The sequence below is a fragment of the Coturnix japonica genome, chromosome 1, assembly GCF_001577835.2.
Source record: "Coturnix japonica isolate 7356 chromosome 1, Coturnix japonica 2.1, whole genome shotgun sequence".
Lineage (NCBI taxonomy): Eukaryota > Metazoa > Chordata > Aves > Galliformes > Phasianidae > Coturnix > Coturnix japonica.
The window spans coordinates 156,110,563-156,124,943 of NC_029516.1; the positions used below are offsets into that span (position 1 = coordinate 156,110,563).

At 45.7% G+C, this 14,381-nt stretch overlaps 2 protein-coding genes across 7 annotated transcripts in view; one reads left to right on the top strand and one right to left on the bottom strand.

Annotated features, from left to right (window-relative positions):
* The window catches only part of PDS5B (PDS5 cohesin associated factor B), a 100,812-nt gene extending 95,320 nt beyond the window's left edge, over positions 1–5,492 (bottom strand). The window contains 1 exon segment of the mRNA XM_015852030.2: positions 5,386–5,492. The gene's annotated coding sequence lies outside the window, so the exon portion shown is untranslated.
* Positions 5,493–12,060: 6,568 nt separating this feature from the next.
* The window catches only part of N4BP2L2 (NEDD4 binding protein 2 like 2), a 34,673-nt gene continuing 32,352 nt past the window's right edge, over positions 12,061–14,381 (top strand). For 2 of the 6 annotated variants that reach the window (XR_004305962.1, XR_004305966.1), the window contains exon 1: positions 12,066–12,225. The gene's annotated coding sequence lies outside the window, so the exon portion shown is untranslated. Of the gene's footprint in view, positions 12,226–14,381 lie in introns of all 6 variants that reach the window. The other 4 variants (XR_004305964.1, XR_004305965.1, XM_032442141.1 and 1 more) reach the window with 4 other exon arrangements.

Genomic DNA, 14,381 nt, shown 5'->3' on the forward strand with positions numbered 1-14,381 from the left:
CCTGGACGCCTACCTGTGTGACATGGTGTAGGGAGCCTGCTTTGGCAGGGGGGTTGGACTCGATGATCTCTAGAGGTCCCTTCCAACCCCTACAATTCTGTGATTCTTATTCTGACTAGTTCATACTCCCAACAGCAAGAAAATCCAATGTGAACTTTGTTACAAACCACGAATGAGGTGCCCATGAGTTGCCTGTTCCCCTTTGAAAAGCTGTGAGTAGCACATGGTTAGTCTGCATTGTCCCATACAGCAGATTTCACAAACTGATGCTACAAAAGCTTCAGCCTCTTCCATCTACTTTGTTTCTGTGTACAGGAAGCCAGAACAAACTCCATGCAATGTTTCATACTGAACTGTCAAACACAGCAATTACCCAAGACAGCATCACACCTAAAGATACATGGCAGTGCTACGCCGGTTATTTTCCCAACAGCACCTTACAGATTTTAAGGAGTTCGATGCAGAAAAATAAATCCTCTGGGGACAATTAAAAATAATAATAACAACAACAATAATCCATAAAGCAATCTGCTCCCATGTCCTAACTAACAGCAACACATCTCAACTCCTTGTTTCTGATAAGATAAACCTGGCAAACATGTTGCCAAAAAGGATTTCCCAGAAATCTGGTTGTCTTTACAGCAACTCCATATTCAAGTGACAAAGAAGTACTAAGAGAAACAGCCGAATTTGAGGCAGCACAAAGATTACACACACAGTTAGAAGGGATTTTGTTTTGTACTGAGTATTCATTCAGAGTAAATACGTTTGTGCTCAGCACGAATAACAGCTTTTGGGGTTTCACAGAATCTCAGAATTGTAGGGGTTGGAAGGGACCTCTAGAGATCATCGAGTCCAACCCCCCTGCCAAAGCAGGCTCCCTACACCACGTCACACAGGTAGGCGGTTTCTTTCCTCTTCCTAAGACTTTAAGAATCCCAATTCCTGATGTTGAATCGATGTCAATGTGGGTACACCAGCGATGCCTCACAGATAAGCAGAGGCTGCTTTGAAAGAAGCTGTGGACAACTGACGAGTAAATTAACACAAAAGCAGGAAAATCTCACTCAGCAGTCACTTTTGAGGTACCTAACAATTAGGCTCTAGCTGGATCTAGTGCTCTTTAACAGAGCTATGAAATGCAGTTTAGGTGACAAAAGCAACTGCTAACTTAATTTAGTCTGTTAAAAAAATACAGAAGTGAAGCATCTTGTTTCAGCAGAAACAGCATCTACCAGGATTCTTAATTAAGTCAGAGAAAAAGTCCAGAGTTGGGACTGTCTGGAATTGATCTCCAAAGAACAGGGTATGAATTAGAAACCCCCAGCTGGGGTCCTGATCCCTGGTTACGGTACTACCATGCAAATGGTGACAGACACAAGATGATTAGTACAAACATGTCCATCTGTTCCCAATGAGGTATGGGGGTTTGGTTAGTTTTTTTCTTCTTTAAATCGTCTTTTGAGCCATATTAGTACTGAAATTGTCATGAGGTCCAATAACAGAGCTAAATATTGGATGGTATAAAACGAGGATAATGCTACAGAATGTCTTCCAGTGCTTGGAACAACATGAAAATGTGAATTCCACTGATGGGAACCAAGCAATGGGGGTTCTAACCCTCAGAACCCACTCCAAGGACCATAAATTTCCCCATACTTTAGAGAAAGTTGGAGAGCAGTACATGCAGAGATGGTAATCATCTATAAAAAGTTTACCCCTCTGCCCTTATTAAGAATCAGTGTTAAAACAGTAGTTGTGTTTCATTGAATTGTTTTGAGTTACATGTATCATGGTAATTACTGACATTAATAGCACTGCATGATGGCATCTCAAGTGTCCTGGGTCTATTTTGTTTTTTGATCAAACCACTAACCAGCAAAAATAAAGTTTATTTCCATTTACACACTGCCCTTCTGGTGTATTTTACATATTAGGGTGAAGAATAAGTAAATAACCAAGCTTTCTAGGAGAATACATTCAACTGAAGGTATCACCAATGGAAGAGCTTGATTTGCACATGAACAGCTTCCACTTTCAAATGAGAGCAAAGAAGTTTTGCTTTGGCTTTACTGTCTTATTTAAAGCGCATGTATTGCAATTCTTCAAAAGCTTGCACGCAATTCCTTCCAGGATCCACCAGTGGTGTTCAACTAGTCCAAACAATACCACAAAATACCACAAACCAGGGTAAGCCAACCCAACACATCCCCACCATGGATGGTAACTCAAGGTTTTTCAGGTTTCCTGCACTGTTCTCCTGCCTACCAGCTGGTTCAGTCAGATATCACCCTAGTGAATTGTAGTAGGGGGTGGAAGTGGACCTCTAGAGATCATCAGCAGTTCCAACCTCGCCCCTGCAAAGCTATTGGCTGCCTCTTACATGCCACTGTCACAACAGTGGTGCGTCCAGTGGGCGTGGTGTCTTGAAAATATTCTCCAGAGAAGGATGACTTCCACCACCTCCCTGGGCAGCCGTTCCAGTGCTCCGTCACCTGCCACTGCTAAAAGTTCTTCCGCCACATTCATTGTGGAACTTCCGTATGCTGTAGTTTCATCCTCATTACCCCTGTCCTGTTCCCCACGGCCACTTACTGAAAAGAGACCATCTCCTCTACTTCCAGCTTTAGTGGTCCTTACACCTCTATGGTATTTGTGATAAGGACCTGGAATCAAGTCCCCTTCTTCAGCCTTCTTTTCTCGAAGGCGCTAAGTACAGACCGCAGTTCCCTTAGTCGGTCTGCCTCATTAAGGGAGATGCCCCAGCCCTTTCAACATTTCTTCTTGTGAGCCCCTTTTCGCTAAGAGATCCCTGTCTTTTTTGTTTGTTCCACAACTGACCAAAAGCCTCCAATACTTCCTCAGCCCTTCTGAGGATTCTTTCAACTTGTGATATCAGTATTTCATTCTAAGACCAAAAACACCATGACTATAGCAAGTTGGTAAAGTACGACACGCTGTCCTACCACTCAGCGGTACCAGACACCAGGACATGCATCATTTGGTTCTAATAAGGGAACGTGCCTGAAGGAAAGGAAAAAATACTACATAAAGAAAGCTCAAATACATACCTCTCTCTAAGTAACATTAGAGCAGAAGGAAATTTGAATGAAACTGGTAGGGAAAACTAATTAGTCCCATTTATACCATTTTCCCTTTATTTTCCACCTTACGTGCTTTTAGTGCTCAGCTCCACATTTTCTCACTCACTGTCCCCCTGCCACCTCCCCATGTTCAACAAGTAGCCCGTATCACCTCTTCCAATCACAGACTTAAAGAAAAAGCATTAATTTACCCCAACAACCTTTAAATGAAGATCCCTCACTAACAGACTCCTAGAAATACTCGTAGAAACTTTTACTGTTCTGTATGAATATAAACCGTGCATCTGAAGAAAGAATGAGAGAGGAAATAAAAGTATCATTTGAGAGCCTGGTGGACAGCAGATTATCTCAAAAGAAAAAGCATCTCTTAGGATCTGCAGGAGGTAACACAGCTTCCTACTCAAAGCTACAATTGGATAATGCCCATGGTCACGTCCATTTCTCATGGCAATGCCTTCCTGAATGCGAGCAGTAACTTTTTTAACATCTTTAATTACACCTTAATAATAATTTAGCTGACTTGCTCAATGGAAATCCATAAGTAAGCCTGCTAGAAACACTCCAAAGCCAATAGTTTTACAGCACACGTTAAAACAACTCAGCAGCACACGAGCACTACAGACATACAACTTTCCATTTTAATTTACTTAGCTGTTCCACCAAAACAATAGTAACCTGCATAGGTAGTACAGAGAACACAAGAAAAACACGGACCATTAATAATGCACAAGAACTTAGAACAAAATGAAATCACCCCCTGCATCACAGTGAAGCACTGCCCTGCTTCAAACGCAGACACAAGATGTCACACAAGTACCAAACTACTTCCTCCAGCGGCGCACGCTTTCACATGGAGGTGATGCACGCACCTCAGTTCAACTACCCTCAGCTGTCCATCACTCTCTGCTTTCTTTTAGGGCAATCTAAGCAGAACAAATTCTGCTGCTTCGTGTCTTTTCACGCAAGTATACAGCACCTAGAGCACATCTATACGGCATTCAAGAGGCACCGAGCAAAAATTCTATCAACTAAAACCAAAAGTATCCCTATAGTTTGAAAGGGGAAAAACCTGAAGGAATGCATGTCATCTTACCTCCTTCCCACAATGCGATCTGACAGCCGTTTTCAGCTATAAAGCCACTCGAATGTTAATCACCCCTTCTATTCCATTTTCCCGCAAAGAGAAATCAATTACAGCCCGGCACCTACCCGTCGAGCACAAAACAAAGAGCAACACGAACATACTTGGGCAGTAGTGCTAAGGCAGCACCGCCCAGCCGGGCGATCGCGGCTCTCAGCGCTCGTGCAGGCAGTGAAAAGTCAGAAGGCTCCAACAGCCAAACCCGGCTCTGGAGCAGCGGGTCCGCTGCAGTTCAAGCTCCCCGGGATTGTTCACCATCATTAATTGTTGATTTGTTTTCAAGAAGAGATAGTGATTTATTTGCAGCGGGATGAAGTTACAGACCTAGATTCCTGACCAGAGGCTCTCAACGTAAACAATGCACAACCTATAAATTAACCATTCTCCATCTGGCCATTCCGATGTAAAATTCATAGTTTTTCACCTCACAGGCAGCGCCAACCCCCTCCTACACACACACACACACACACTCTTCCCTCTCGACGGCTTTCTAACAGAGCTTCATGCAAAGGGGGAAGGAAAAAGGAAGAAATTCAAAAAATAAAAAAGAAAAAAAAATAAAAAAAGAAAGAAAAGAAGAAAAGAAAAACAGCCAGCATGAAAGAACCGGGCTGGCACAAGTAGGCACCCACCGAGCCGAGGTCCGGGCGGTGAGGGGGGACCCAAAGGGCCGGGGGGGGATCTCCGCCGAGCGCCGGAGCCGCGGGCGCAGCCCGGGCAGGCGGCGAGGGGCAGGGAGGGGACAGCCGGCCTCCCGCCGCCATCCCCCGCCGGGCCACCCGGGGAGGACGCGGAAGGCACCGGAGGGGACCCCAGGCCCCAGCGCACCCCGGCCAAGGTCACCCCCCCGCAGGGCCCCGCCGCGCCCCGAGGGTTAGAGAGGGTGCGGGGGGGGGAGGGGGTAGGAAGGGGGCGGCAAATTTAATTTGCGACGGCGGCCACGGGGAAGGGGGGAGGGGAGCGGCCCCGCGGAGAGCCGAGGGGGATGGGGGGGTTCGGCCGCGGGGAGCCCTCGCCCCGCTCCTCGGTAGGCGCTGCCCGCGGAGCGCGGTCCGAGCTGCCGCCCCCAGCCGCGGAGAAGGAAAAATGGAGCGGCGGACGGGGTGGGGGTGCGCGCGGTGGCCGAGCCGGGCTCCTTACCCCGCCGCAGCCGCCTCTCCTCGCTGGTCCCAGGCGGGTCCGCTCCGCGCTGCCGCCGCTCTGGGCTCGGAGAGGAGCTGCCGCCGTCGCCGCAGCCAATCGCCTCTAACCCCCTCCCCTTCCGCAGCTCGCCCCGGTCCCCCAGTCGGCTTCAAAATGGCGCCAACTTGTCTCCGGCTGCTCCAATGGAACCGCGGGGGAAGAGAGCGGGCCCACAGCCGGGCAGCGGCGGGGCAGCAGCGCCCCCTGCCGGCCGCTTCCTCCGCCGGCCCGCGCGGCTCTAACAGCGCTAAAACAGCCCCGACCCGCCGCGCTCCGCCCGCGGGACAGAGCGCCGGGGAAGCCCCGGAGCCGTTGTGCGGCCCCAGGCGGCCCGTGAGCCCCCAGGGCGGTGAGCGCGGAGCTCGGGACTCCCTGCTAACGGCGAGTGGAGTTTAAAACCCACCCGGCATTTCCAGCGCCGTGAGGCCGGCGGAGCGGCACCCACGGGGGCACCGCGGGCAGAGCTCGAGCCGCGGCCCCAACGGTAGAGCTCCGCTGTGTGTGCCCAGCCATCGTTTGGTGGTCGCTGTGTGATATGAAATTAGTGAAATCAGGATTTTCCGCGGACTGCGAAAGAATCGGTTTAAATCTTAAGCGGTAAAGTCCCTTCGCTGTGGGGAAAGAGCAGAAAAAGCGGCACAGCGAACACTTGGGTTTGGCTCCAGCGAGCACAACAGCTTCACAGGCAGCCCGGCAGGAAAACGTGAACCCAACGGTGATGCAACTCGCCCCGCTGCTACAGATGCTGCATTTAGGAACGACGCACGGACAGAAAGCAGAAGTGCTGCGCGAAGTGCTCAGAGCCCCGCACAGCCGCTGGGACCGGCCCGGGGCTGTGTGTGCTGCGGGACCGGCGTTTAAGCGATGCTCTAACAGTCTCACTGGTGCTCTAAATCCTTCACTGAGCTCTATAGAGCCCCACAGAGCTCAGTGAAGCTCCATGGACTCCATCAGTGAAGCTCATGGACCATGCCAGCACGCTGCTAGCAGCTCGGCTTCTTTTCATTCACGTTTTAAGCTCAGATCCTCATCCCTGCCACACTGTTTGCAGACATTTTTATTGTAGAGAGGGTTAAGGCAGCACCTCACTCTCCAAGTCCCATAGGGACGGCTGGGACTGAGTGCTGCGAGGGGGAACGCGCTCCGAAAGGCCGCGGTCTGGTCTCCATCCGGAGCGCTTCAGAATTAAGAACTCAGCCTTCTGGAGAAAACGCTCACAGAATCACAGAATCACAGAATGACCCGGGTTGGAAGGGACCTCAAGGATCATGTAGTTCCAACCCCCCTGCCTGGCAGGGCCACCAAACATACGCCTTTACTAGATCAGGTTGCCCAGGGCCCCGTCCAACCTGGTCTTGAACACCTCCAAGGACGGGACAAGAACGCTCCCTCCCTCCGTTCTTAGTTCTCTTACATCTAACAGAACCGGGACGCCGCCTCCAGCATTGCGTTCCGTTCAGTCCCGAGCTCGCTCATCCCAGCGGCAGTTCCGCCCTCAGCCCTCACGGTGGAGCCCGTTGGACACCGCTCCGCCGCCCTCCAGCCTCACGCCGCTCCCGGGGCCGGTTGGCGACGTTGGGCCGTCAGGAGGCGCCGCGAGGCCACGGTTCGGCCACAGGAGCAGCGGGGCAGCACGAGGGAGATTTTTTGCCTTTAGGTCCCTCCATTGCTTTCACTCATGAACATGAAGTAGAGAATGGCATGAAGACATTCCAGTTTTAGGGTATTTCAGTACATGACCCCTCCATGGAGGCATTCAAGGCCAAGCTGGATGGGGCTGTGAGCAACCTGGTCTAAGGGGAGGTGTCCCTATGTATAGCAGGGAAGTGGATTATCTTAAAAGTCACAGCATGCCACTGTGGGATGAAGGAAAGTTGCAAGGAACTTGGCCTTAGACAGGCTTGGTGCTGTAGATGGGGACTGACAATAGCAGGACACGGGGAAATGGTTTTAAGTTAAAAGAGGGAAGATTTAGGTTGGATGTTAGGGGGAAGTTCTTCACTAGGAGAGTGGTTAGGCCCTGGAACAGGCTGCCCAGGGAGGTTGTGGATGCCCCGTCCTTGGAGGTGTTCAAGGCCAGGTTGGACGGGGCCCTGGGCAACCTGATCTAGTAAATGTGTATGTTTGGTGGCCCTGCCAGGCAGGGGGGTTGGAACTACATGATCCTTGAGGTCCCTTCCAACCCGGGTAATTCTGTGATTCTGTGATAGATCTTAGAAATCCCTTCTGATCTGTCACAGTGAAATATTAAAATTGCTGGACACAGTCATTGCATAATCACAGGGAAAAAAAGAGAAAATTCAGGAAAAAAAAACTTTATTATTATTCAGAAGGGATTGAGCTGCACAGCAGAGACCCAGAAGTCCTGCTTTTGATAGCAAAATTGTTCTATCAAGTTCCATATCTACAGACTGCCTCAGAGTAACTGTTGAGCAAATCCCTCCATGCAGATATCACAGGAGATTGAAAAAGGGCTAGCAGAACTAACAGAGAATTTGAATGGAAGCCAGCTGACATTTTTAAAATCTTTCTAACATTAAAGGGCAATATTTGCCCTTTTTTTACCATATTTGTCTGAACTCTTCTTAACATAGCAGGTTTGTGAAAAGGATACTTTCATTTCCAGCTCATAGTCACTTTTCCCTTCTGTTTTTCTCCTGCACCTCTCGAACAATTGATTCAAAGTATTTTACTAGAAAAATAATTTTAGTGGGTTATATTCTATTTCTGTACTAAGCCCTTCACACCAGAAAGGTTTTTGCCACTTATGAGGGTTAATGCCTATAGACTCTTTCTACTTGCAAATGAAGTGATTTGTTTCAAAGAGGAAAAAAAAAATAGCTAATTTACTGGCTGGGTTCTTGAATTGAATAGCTGAAGTTACTACGACCATGAGTTACTTTGCAACTAATTTTAGTATCTCAAGTAAGCCACATGGAAACAGTGACTTAAGATGACTGGAATTTTAGACTCATGCTGTGAGTTCTGTTGCCAACAGTGTCTTGTAAACAAAGATCAAAAAGCTGAATTAGACACAGTGATGCTCAGAAGGTGTCTTTAACAAATATCAGCACTCATTCTGGAGTTTAGTAAGTAACGCTTCAATGTCAGTTCTAACTGGTCTGACTACCAAACGTATCTATCTGCATCTGTCTTATTTGCCAATAAAAATACAGGAGTCTGTAATAAGTCTGTGATATTTTAGTATTAAAATAAATAAGTAAAGGTGAGATGTTACTCATCAAGACAACGACTGAAGGAAGCTTTTCACACCACCTCTTTCTCATGTACGCAGTACACCATTAAGATTAAATGACTTAGAGGAAGTCTTTCTATTAAAACAGTGACTACTACAGCCTCCCTAAACATGCCATCACCACTTAACTCTAGACATATTTTTATTGCTGACCTCTCTTCTTCAGATGGGATTCTATAGACATGTTTGGATAGAAGACAATAGAATATTTCATGTTACGCTACACAAGTGAAAAATGTCGTTTACATTGTTAGTGCTTCCAACAGAATCTGTCTCTTTACTTCAGTCAGAATTTGTGCTTTATTTTGGTACCAACCAGTGCATCTTTTCTGCTTTAGCTACACTATCTAATCATTTTGTTGCACAACAGGATTAATACACAAACCTTTAAGGCTTCTAATACCAGGTAAATGTGTTGTTTTTGTTGTTGCTCTGTTTATTGTTGCTTGTTTTACATCCTAGTGTGGTTTAGCTTAATTTTGTTACCAAATGTCATGGATTGTTTTTTGCTAACCACTGTCTACCCCAACTATTTGTACCATGTATGTTTACAACTAATATCACCACATGCAAACAGTACCTAAAAAATCCACAGTAGTTAGAAATTATATATATATTCTTCTCCTAATGCCTTGCCGACAGTACAGAAATAGTATTTGGGGAGTCTATACCAGCAGTTTTGCTTTCCCTGGTGATAGCTCAGTTTGTCAGTGAATTAAATTAGTTTCTCCTCTGAGATACCTTTAATTGATTTAAATGCTTTCCACGCTTAATTGAGATGTAGGATGGGAGGTGGGAAAGGAGATTCTGTAATCTAAATATTCTCAAGCAATGCCTTTAGTATGACAAAATGGGGAAAATATTCAAGAGGTAAATGCTTTCACTGTAACTTGTATCTGAAAGGTAACAATTAAACCTCATGTATTCAAATAAAAGTAACTTCAAGTAACAACTGTGCGCAGATTCTACAAAACAGTGGGGATGTCAACTTCATAAATATTTTTCACTACATTTTTTATAGCATTTTATCACCTGTTCTCCCATGAATGACTAATGTATTAAGCATTAAATACTTAAGTATATTCTCTGGGTATTTTTCACTTGCTCTGTTTGATGCTCATTTTTTCCTCTATTCCTATATATATTCCTATAGTGTTGAGTAAGCCAACTCCTTTAATGTTCACCAGGATTTCTCTCTATAGTTTGATTTAAATTCAAAGATTTACACAAAAGTGTTTCCTAAATAATCTTGAAGCCACACTTCTTCTAAATAGATGTGGTGAACCACAGAGCGGCCGGACAAATGAAGACACAAGATTACTTAGAAAGGGACAAATATATCTGCAAGTAGTTTACTTGAACTCAAATGCATGTCTTATTAAAATGCAATCAGTAGAATAGGGTTATGAGAAGGAAAAAGAGGACTCTGCTAATTCTGATAACAAGGTCACGTCAAAAGATTGCCCCGTCCTTGGAGGTGTTCATGACCAGGTTGGACGGGGCCCTGGGCAACCTGATCTAGTAAATGTGTATGTTTGGTGGCCCTGCCAGGCAGGGGGGTTGGAACTGCATGATCCTTGAGGTCCCTTCCAACCTGGGTCATTCTGTGATTCTGTGATTCTGTGGAAAGATTTAAATGACTGACCCGTCATTCTGTATTAACCCTTAATGGTAGAAATTAATGTCAAGTAGAGCCTTCTGGGTATTTCTCTTGATTTTTTTTTTTCCCTTACAGGTTGAGTCTGATTGTCCTGTCCTATAATTGTCTGATCTTTTCTTTTAAAGGGTAGAAAGCAGAAATGTATTGTTTTGCCAACAGATAATTTTTAGACTAATATTTTTCATGCCAACTAATTTCTTCAGGCTTAATTATTTTGGGAAGTTTTACCTTAAACATTCCTAGAAACAAATTGAAGGGAAATCTTTCTTCACAGAAAAAAATGTGATATTTTTTATAAAAAATACCTAGTGCTCCTCCTTTAGTGGAACAGGAATTAGACTATTATGAAGAATATTCATGTTACCATTACAACATACCCAGACTTGATCATTACACAGACTTAAAGGTGTCCATGCTGGTCTCACTCTCTCTGTGTAGACTTACTCCACCTGAGAGCTGAGAAACTGAGTGCTTTTTTTCTTCTTTCCTCAGAGTTCTTAGAGAATCATTTGTAGCTTTGTCTGATATAGGTCCGACGTCTTCCCTATGAGATCACAGAGGCATAGGGAAGAGAGAGATGACAAAGTCCAACTCCCTGCTAAAGCAGCTTCCCTACAGTAGGTTGCACAGGAAAGCATCCAGGTGGGTGATACCCATAGCAGCTGTTATATCACCAGTGAAACATATTTTATTACTCTCAGTGTAATTTAAAATAAATAAATAAATAAATAAATAAATGAATAAAAAAAAAAAAGGAAGTATTGTCAGTTGCAATGTGTAGTTTATTTAATTACATACATGTACTGGGAGAATTCCCAAATGAAATACATCTGAGACAATCACTAGATACACACCATGAAGTGCTTGAGAGCTTTGATCTACAGGCACTATCTTCAAAAGGTCAAAGGATACTCTTATTCTTAGTAAATTATTAACTTGAATTTCTCATTATTTTGCTTGTGTATAGAAGCCCATAAACATTATTTTAGATAGGAAATAGATTTTTTCCTTAGGACTATGTAATCAAGAATCCTCTAAGAATTCAATCACCTTGGTTGCAAAATCTTTCTGAAGACTAAAATTAAAGACTAACAAGACCACATCCAAACACAGAACTGCTCCCAGCTTCCACAGGAATTCATACATTACTTTTCCAGTCAGGAATGGTGGGTAAAGGCTCTACCACCCTTCTTCTTTAGAAGAAGCTACATGCAGATTTCCCAGGTCTAGTAGCACACAGGCAGTACCTACACAACTACTGCAGCACTGAAGCTGATTTTAGCATTCAAGAGTTTTGTCCTATGCTTATGGCAGCTGAGGTTTGGTTTCCTTTCTTTTCTTTTGCTAGGAATAAGCACTAGATGTTTCATTATCGACACAAACTTGCCCATTTAGAGGGCTGAGAAGGCACAGTGACATCTCCTGCCCCTCGCTGCTCTGAGCTCACCTACTCACATGCTGAGAATTAAAACAAACAACAAACAGCCTAAAATCCATTGACTCCCACAAGGAGAAGGAACGGGGTGTACAAACAACCCTCCATCACACAGTAACCGACCCATAGCACCACCCCTCCCCTCACTCCGGGGCTCTGGGCGCACCTCAGGCTCCAGCCTCACTTCACCAAGGGCGGCCAGCATTCGGCCTGCAACACCGCTCCGCCCTCCCGACACCGAGGGGATGATGTGAAATGTAGTGCTATGCTCTGCGGGGCGTAACTACAAATCCCACAGCGAACCGTGGTGAAGAGAGCAAGGGAGGTGGAGCCGGCGCCATTTTGAGAGCGAGGGATTGCCCGCTGCTCCCCTCCCCCACGGCCGGGAGGGGGTGTGTTGCTCGCCGGGACGGCGGAAGGCGAGTTGGAGGGTGCTTGTGTCTTGAGGTTGGTTTTCGTATCTGTATGAGGCTGAAGGGGAGAAAGGGGTCAGGGTGGGGAGGTGGGCGCTGGGAGCCGGCTGCTGGGGCTGTGAGGGGGAAGGGAGCGGCTGGCGGGCGGACCCAATGCCTTCCTAGCGCTGCCGCTCCCGGCCCGGCCGTGCGATGTGTGCCTGAGCATGAAGGGCCTGGAGTGCGGCCTCCTCCGTGCCCAAACAGGCAGATCCAGGCCTTCCCTTAATCTTCAGCCTCTGCCACGTGCGTCTTCTTTTATTTTTTTATCTTTTATTTTATTTCCGTTAGTGAATTTATTGTAGACGCGGGGCTTAAGGCCTTAAATTACTTGCTGGAGGCATTTGGCAGGTTGAAGTGGTGACATGGTTTTCTAAGCGCTGCCAAGTGAATCGTGTGTGCAGCTCAGGTTCGGTGCTTCCAACCATATCTTCTGGACAATGCCGAAGGGCTATCAGGCTCCCCAGGGCAGAGATCATGACCTTAAGCTGCTGGAATTCAAAGAGTGTTTGGACGGTGTTGTCAGATATATAGGGCTGGTTTTGGGGTGTTCCTGTGTGGAGTCAGGAGCTGGACTCAGTGGACCTTGTGGGGCCCTTCCAACTCGGGATATTCTGTAACTCTATTTTTTCCCCTTCAAAAGGCACGACTAAGGTAGATTGCACTTTCTCAGTATATATATGTGCTCTGAGAGTGCAGGTGGGAATGTTTTCATGTGCAATTTATTTTTCCCTAAGGTTATCTGAGCAAACCTGCTGAAGGTTAGAAAGAAAGGGGTAGTCACAGAGCAGTATCCTCCATCACGAGAGAAGTTCTCATGCAGCAGGTAGCTCACGTGCTCCTTTACTTTCATTTCACATAAGAAGATTTGTATACCTTGCTTAAGCCCTATTCCACAAGAGGGATGAGGATAGAAACGAGGGTGAAGCAACTTTTCTCAAAATCACAGAATCGTAGGGATTGGAAGGAACCTCTGGAAGTCATTGACTTCAATGCCCACACTAAAGCAGGTCCCCTACAGCAGGTTGCAGTGTTTTTCAGCGCAGATAAAGTAACATTTTTGAGTAGTTGAGGGATATAGGTGTATATCATGCTTGCTTTCTGTTTGCAGAAAGGAGGAACCAAAAAGCAGGGGATACTTTCTTATTTATTACTGTGTTTGTTATACTGCAGGGCTTGCTAAATATACTACTTGGCACTTAATTTGGTATATGATGACTTCTGCTTTTCAATGTGTTACATATAGACTTCTAGAGTGCTAAGGAGAATCAAACTGTGGATAATGGATGGGGCAATGGCATGGGTGCATGTCCCACTGATCAGCAATATCTGACTTTGTTTTTAATTGCGCTCACCCTCTCTGTTTATCATTCTGGAACTTACCGGCTCATTCTTAGGTTGTAATTCATTTGATGCTTAGGTTACCTTTTAGTTTACTTTAAAAGTGTACAGCTGCGTAGTTTGGTACCTAACAAAGGTCTTTAGTTGTTCCATAACCAGAAACATAATGTCAGATCGTAAATTTAATTTTAAGCCTTATTTAACCAGTACCAAAATAGAGATGTCAGCTGATATCTGTTTTATTGGTGTTAAATGAATTAGCTGAGTTCAGTTTGTGTCACAGAAAATAATCCTAGTGTTTGAAGTATTTGCATTTTTGTTGTCCACCTTAGGAATGATGTCAGGCATTAGTTTGTGCTTTGAAATCTGGCATGTCTTAATCCTATCATAGAGATCTGTAATGCTTGGCAGATTAACAGAGGTCCATGGAGAACAGGAGCTGTTGATCTAATTTATTTTTCAAATATAAAATTCATATGAAGAAAGACTGATTTGTAAATTAAGATACAAAACGTAACTTCAAGACTGGTTCAACACTAACGTGTTTCCCACATGTACAGATATTTAATCAAGATTGCCAGCTACTATGCAAGACTTCCAGTAGGAGCTGCCTGCTTTTCTTCTTCTCAGTGCACACTTCCCATTCAGTTGTGATAGTGGAGATTCTATACCCCAGGCACCTGTACAAGCTGGGAGGAGTGGTCCTTGAGAGCAGCTCGGCAGAGAAGGACCTGGGGGTCCTGATGGACGAAAGACTCAACATGAGCCAGCAGTGCGCTCTGGCAGCCTGGAAAGCAAATGGGATCCTGG